Raw genomic sequence first — 6,436 nt, forward strand, 5'->3', positions numbered from 1 at the left:
TTTAGTTATATAGCATTCAGGTATATTTTTTGAAGTTTTTATTTTATATGACACTTTATGACCCATTTTTCAATATTATGTCATTCAGATTCATCTATTGAGAAGTGTGTTATTGTTATTTTGGTGACTCTCACACTTTAGTGTGCATCAGAATTGCTTGGGATATTGTGTCTTAGTCAGTTCTGGCTGCTGAAACAGAATCCTGGGTGGCTTAAATAACAAACATTTATCCTCATGGTTCCAGGGGCTGGGAAGTACAAAATTAAAGTGCCAGCCAATGTGGTTTCTGGTGAGGGCTCTTTGCAGATGGCTGCCTCAATGACAGAGAGAGATCCTCTCTCTAGTGTTCCCTCTCATTAAGGTGCTACTCCCATTCATGAAGGAGTAATCCTCATGACCCTAAGTGCCTTTCACAGGCCCTACCTCCAAATACTGTCACATTGGTTATTAGGGCCTCAGTGTATGAATTTTGAGGAGACACAAACCTTCAGTCCACAGCACCTTGTTAAACACAGATTGCTGGGCCCCCACTCTTAGAGTTATTGACTCAATGCATCTGGATTGGACTGAAGAACATGCATTTCTAACTTAGGCGATGATGATGCTAGTGCTCTGGCAACTTAACCACTAGACTGTGAGTATGTGTACATACTGTGTCATAGGAGATAATTAGCCTAGTATCAAGCTCATTTGGAAACTGTATTAATGCTTTTGTTTGGATTTGGTGGCACATAATCTAATATTATCCATATCTCATTTAAAAGGACCACCAGAATTTATTTGGATACTAGTGGGGATCTTAAGCTTATTATAGAAGAGGGGATTATAAAGACTAACCGTACAGGTTTTTTTTAAACATTTAAGTTTAGGGGTACATGTGCAGGTTTGTAATATAGTTAAATGTTTTTTAGGTAAACTTTAAAGGTAAACTTGTGTCATGGGAGTTTGTTTTACAAATTATCTTATCACCCAGATATTAAGCCTAGTACCCATTAGTTATTTTTCCTGATCTTCTACCTTTTCCCACCCTCCACTCTCTGATAGGACCCATTGTGTGTTGTTCCGCTCTGTGTGGCCATGTGTTCTCATCATTTAGCTCCCTCTTATAGGCAAGAACATGTTGCACATGCAGTATCTGGTTTTCTCTACCTGCATTAGTTTTCTGAGGGTAATTACCCTCAGCTTCATCCGTGTCCCTGCAAAGGACATGAACTTGTTCTTTTTTATGGCTTTGTAGTATTCCATGGTGTATATGTACCACATTTTCTTTATCCAGTCCATCATTGATGGCCATTTATGTTGATTCCATGTCTTTGCTATTGTAAATAGTGCTGCAGTGAATATATGGGTGCATATATCTTTATATGGAATGATTTATATTCCTTTGTAACCCTATAAATTAAACTAATCCTGGACAGTTAAAAATAGATTCATGGTATATCCAGAAAAGAACTTACAGAGGAAGTATCTGACTGTAGTTAATGCTTTGACTTTCATGATCTAGGTCATCTTTGTCCCTGGGTAAACCCTATCATGCCCTACCTTTTGGGATCTGCTTATTTTCCTCCTAATGTATATACTTCTAATAGATTTAGTATTCTTTTGCAGTACTTCTGATTTTATAATGGGAAGTTAAACATTCAAGTGGTAATTTGAGATAATATATTAGTGACAAATTATAGGTAAAGTGCATATATTTTTAACATAAAATAGTTGTGTAAATCAATAAAAACACTAAAATATAAAATGGCAGATACATTGACAGGCAATGCCAAAACATAAAATAACAAGGGGCAGAAATTCATCAATTTCTGAAAGTATAGTATATTTTATTATTAATATAAGAAACAAAAGAAGGCCTAGTTGTACACAATGGATTGCAATTATGTATTAAATGTGCTATTAATGTATGGTAAGTAGAAAACAAAATAATCAAGATAAAGTACAAATGGTAAAAATAAATCATCATGATATACGTGTTTGCAAAATTTCCAATGTGGTTTATTCCAGTTGTCCACCCTTTGTGTGCCTACATCCAAAAGGCTAAACTTGTCTTGAGAAAGACCCTGAACCATGATGACAATGATCTTGTATAAATTTATGACCACTAATTTTAAGTGGTCCTCAGTACTGCCTGGTCATCATCCTATTTTTTCCTGGCCCACTTACTATCTCAGCATCCTATAATGTTTTGTTTCCTCTCTTATCAACTTCCAACACTTCTTTTCCCATTCTTACTTTCAACTGTTGGATACCTTTGCTTTCATATACCATTGAGAAAGTGGAAACTCTTAGAAGGGAGCTTGTTATTCCTTCCATAACTGAATCTACCAACATATCTGAATCTGTTCTCATATTCCCTCTTTTTATTTCTTTGGAAGAACTGTTTATATTTACCAAAGGCCAAACAAACTATATGTATGCTTCAAGCCTCAAGGATTCAAAGGTGTTGGACTGCAGTTCTCTTTTCTCTCCTGCATCATCAGTGTCTCTCACTGCCCTGGATCGTTCCTGTCAGCATACACAGTCTGTCTTCTTTCCCATGTTAAAAAACAAAAAAACAAAACTCTTGTGATCTCATATTTCCCTTGAACTATTTTGCCATTTCTCTGCTCCTTTCTGTGCAAAATTCTCCTGAAGAGTACTTTTCAGTATTTCTATGTTTTTCTTTCTCACGTGAACTCACCCTAATTAGGCTTTGTAATTACCATCCTCCTAAAATAGTTCTCATCAAGATATCACTACTGACCTTAATTGATATGGTTAGGCTCTGTGTCCCCACCCAAATCTCATCTTCAGTTGTAGTCCCATAATTCCCAATGTGTTATGGAAAGGACCTAGTGGGTGACAATTTGAACCATGGGGGTGGTTTCCCCCATACTGTTCTCGTGGTAGTGAATATAATGATATATGAAAGCAAGGCCTTGAGATCTGATGGTTTTATCAGGGGTTTCTGCTTTTGCATCTTCCTCATTTTCTCTTGGCGCTCCATGTGTAAGAAGTACCTTTCACCTTCCGCCATGATTCTGAGGCCTCCCCAGCCATGTCGAACTGTAAGTCCAGTTAAACCTCTTCTTCTTCCCAGTCTCGGATATGTCTTTATCAGCAGTGTGAAAACAGACTAATACATTAATATTGCTAAATCCAGCAGTCATTCCTCAGTCTTTACCTTCTTTAGTGTGTTGGCAGCATTTGATGTACTTGATCATTTCTTTCTACTAAATTCTATTCACTTAGCTCTTTCTCTTGATTCTCCTCTTAAATTACTGGCTTATCCTTCTTAGTATCATGTGATGTTTTTTCCTTGTTTTACTAATCTATAAATGTTGAAATGCTCCAGGACTCAATCCTCGTACTTCTTTATGCAAAATCACTGCCTAGGCGAACCTGTCTACCCTTATGGTCTTAAAAATACAGTAGTCTGCCTTATCCATGGGGGATATACTCCAAGCCTCCCAGTGGATACCTGAAACCATGGATAGCACTGAATCCTATGTACACTATGTTTTGTCCTACACAGTAATAGACAGGTAGTGTTTATAGCATGGATACTTCCGACAAAGAGATGATTCACGTCCTACGTGAGTTGGGAGTTGCACGGTGCAAGTTTTTTCATGTATTTAGAATAGCACTGCAATTTAACGCTTATGGATTGTTTATTTCTTGAACTTCTGATTTAATATTTTTGGATCACAGTTGACTGCTGGTAACTGAAGCCATGGAAAGTGAAACTGAGGGTAAGGGGGAACTACTGTATTTGGATGACTCCTAAAGTTGTATCTCCAGCCTTAACTTTTTTACTGATTCCAGACTTTTTAATCCAACTGCCTACTTCTCTTGGATGTTGATTAGGCATCTCAAACTTAGTATGTCCACATTTGAAATCCTTGTGTCCACCAAACTTCTCTGTGTCTCAGATAATGTCTACTCCATTCTTCCAGGTGTGTAGGCAAAAGCTTTGGAGACATTCCTGACTTTTCCATCAAGAAATCCTGTTATCTCTATCTTTAAAATATCCAAAATTTAATCACTTCCCAATACCACTGCATCTGCCTATCTTGTACAATTCACCTTTCTTTTTTACCTGGCTGTTTCATGTGCTTTCTCACTTGTCTTTTTGCTTTCTCCCTTGACCCTTAATGTCTGTCCTCAACCCACCAGCCACTGATACTTTTAGAATGTTACATGTTATTTTTCTGCTCATTGCTTTCCCATTTCACTTCAGATCCAAATTTCACAGGGCCTAGAAGGCCATATATTATTGTATCCCCAGTGATTTCTCTGTTCTTAGCTACCATTTCCTTATCTACTTTACTATAAATGTATGTACTTCTGTGCTGTTCTTTGAATATACCAATTGCCCTTGCTCTTGTGTCTTTGCTCTTGCTACTAGTTCCGTGACTTGACTTGGAAAACTCTTCCCTGGGGTCTTCATGACTCTTCCTTCCTTCCTTTAGATCTCTCCTCAAATATAATATTACCTTTAAGGAGAGTTATTTGTTAACTGTCCTATGTAAAATAACAACAACCTTTGTTTCTCTCCCAACTTCTCTAGGAGTGGGCATTCCTTTCTTTGTTACACTAATTTATTGTCCTTATTATACTGATAGCAATTTGACATCGTATGTATTATTTATCTTCATTATCTATGTACTAAAATGTTAATTCCATGAAGGCAGCAACTTGGTTTATTTTGTTTCCTCCAATATCTCTAGTCCCTAGTCCAAAGGCTATCATGTAATAAATGCGCAGTAAATACTTGAATGAATGATGGATTAATGTGTTAGATGTGGCTTTCTTTTATGTATTCTGCTAGGTATTCCTTCAATCTGAGAACTTTATTTAATTCTAAAATATTCTCAGCAGTTACCTCCTGAAATACTGCTTTATTTTTCATCCCATAGTTATTACTTCTGGAATGTTTTAGGCATATGTTAGAGTTTCCCAAAGAAACTTATGTCTCAACTGTGTTTTCATGTTTTTAATCTCACTATTTTCCTGTGTAGTGTTCTGGATGAATCCCTTATTACTATCCCTCATTTCACTAATCTCTTTTTGGTCTAGTTTTGAGCTTAGTCCATTTAGTTGTTTTTTACTTCAGTGATTATAATTTTTTATCTTCAAGATTTTAATCGCTTCTTTACATCTACCTGATCATGTTTCAGCTCTCATCTTTACTTTTAACATTAGTTATTCTTTTGTCTTTATGGACCTTTAACTTACTTATTTTAGTCTTTTTCATTGTAGTTGATTATTTTTATTTTTACTAGAGGATTGCATCTTTTGACTTGAACTTAGTATGTCAGTGTATGTGGGTTCATGTATTTTGAATTTTTTTGTTTGGGGTCATATCTGAAGAGGGAAGGTTGCTGTTATTGTTACTGTTTACTTCCTCCTCTTTCTCCACCACCAGGTGCTTATCTAATGCCTATCTTTTTTTTCTAGAAATTTTATAGTTGCCTTCAAATTGTCAATCTCACCCAAGTCTCTTTCCTGAAATAGGTTTTATAGAGGTTTTGCTATACCTAGCCTCAGCTGCAGGGTGTTCTGGCTCAAGTCTTGAATGGGGAGCTACGTCTATAAACTTTTGCCTTTCTAGACTCTAATATAAGCCTTGGTTCTAGGCAAGGATGGGTGGAAGCTTTTTTCCAGCTTCACTTCATGAGTTAGCATTCCAGTCCCACACAATGAGCCTGGTTGTGCTTCTGCATACTGGGTAAGGCACTCTTATTCTCTATTAACTCCAGAAGTCAAGCTCCTTTCCACCTCAGCCTGCATCTGAATCTGGGGGACAGCAAACAGTAGCTTCATCCCCATTTATAGTTTTCTATTTTTGTTTAATTTGTGATTCCCAGAGATACAAATTTGTCTGTTTAATTTTTTATGTTTTTCTATGAATACCATATATTTTATTTGTGACCTTTTCAAAAAATGTAAGTCAGTGTCCAATAAATTTCCCCTTATTTATGGTATAAATTGACTGGTGTCAGCCTGATTATACAGTCTCTTCAGACCTTTGTTCCTTCCTTTCCCTTTTCCTCCTTTTCCTTTGTAAAGCTGTATTTGTTTAAAAGCTATATTTGTTTTAGAATATAGTCATTCTTTACAAGTATTGTGATTTTCTGTTTCCCAGAGAACTATGCTTTGAGTGTACAACTACCATTTAGTTTAGTTAATAGTAGTCTCAGAGACTAGAAATGTATAGGAAGGTGTCACAAATAAAAAAATTCTAGTTATAGGATATCAACTATAAGTAAATCTCTGTCAATCTCTCTTTTGAGACTCTTACTTAAAAAATGGTAAATTTTATCTTTTTTTTTTAATTTATTTATTATTATTATACTTTAAGTTGTAGGGTACATGTGCATAACGTGCAGGTTTGTTACATATGTATACTTGTGCCATGTTGGTGTGCTGCACCCATCAACTCGTCATT

This window comes from Mandrillus leucophaeus, unplaced genomic scaffold (assembly GCF_000951045.1).
Source record: "Mandrillus leucophaeus isolate KB7577 unplaced genomic scaffold, Mleu.le_1.0 Scaffold1560, whole genome shotgun sequence".
NCBI lineage: Eukaryota > Metazoa > Chordata > Mammalia > Primates > Cercopithecidae > Mandrillus > Mandrillus leucophaeus.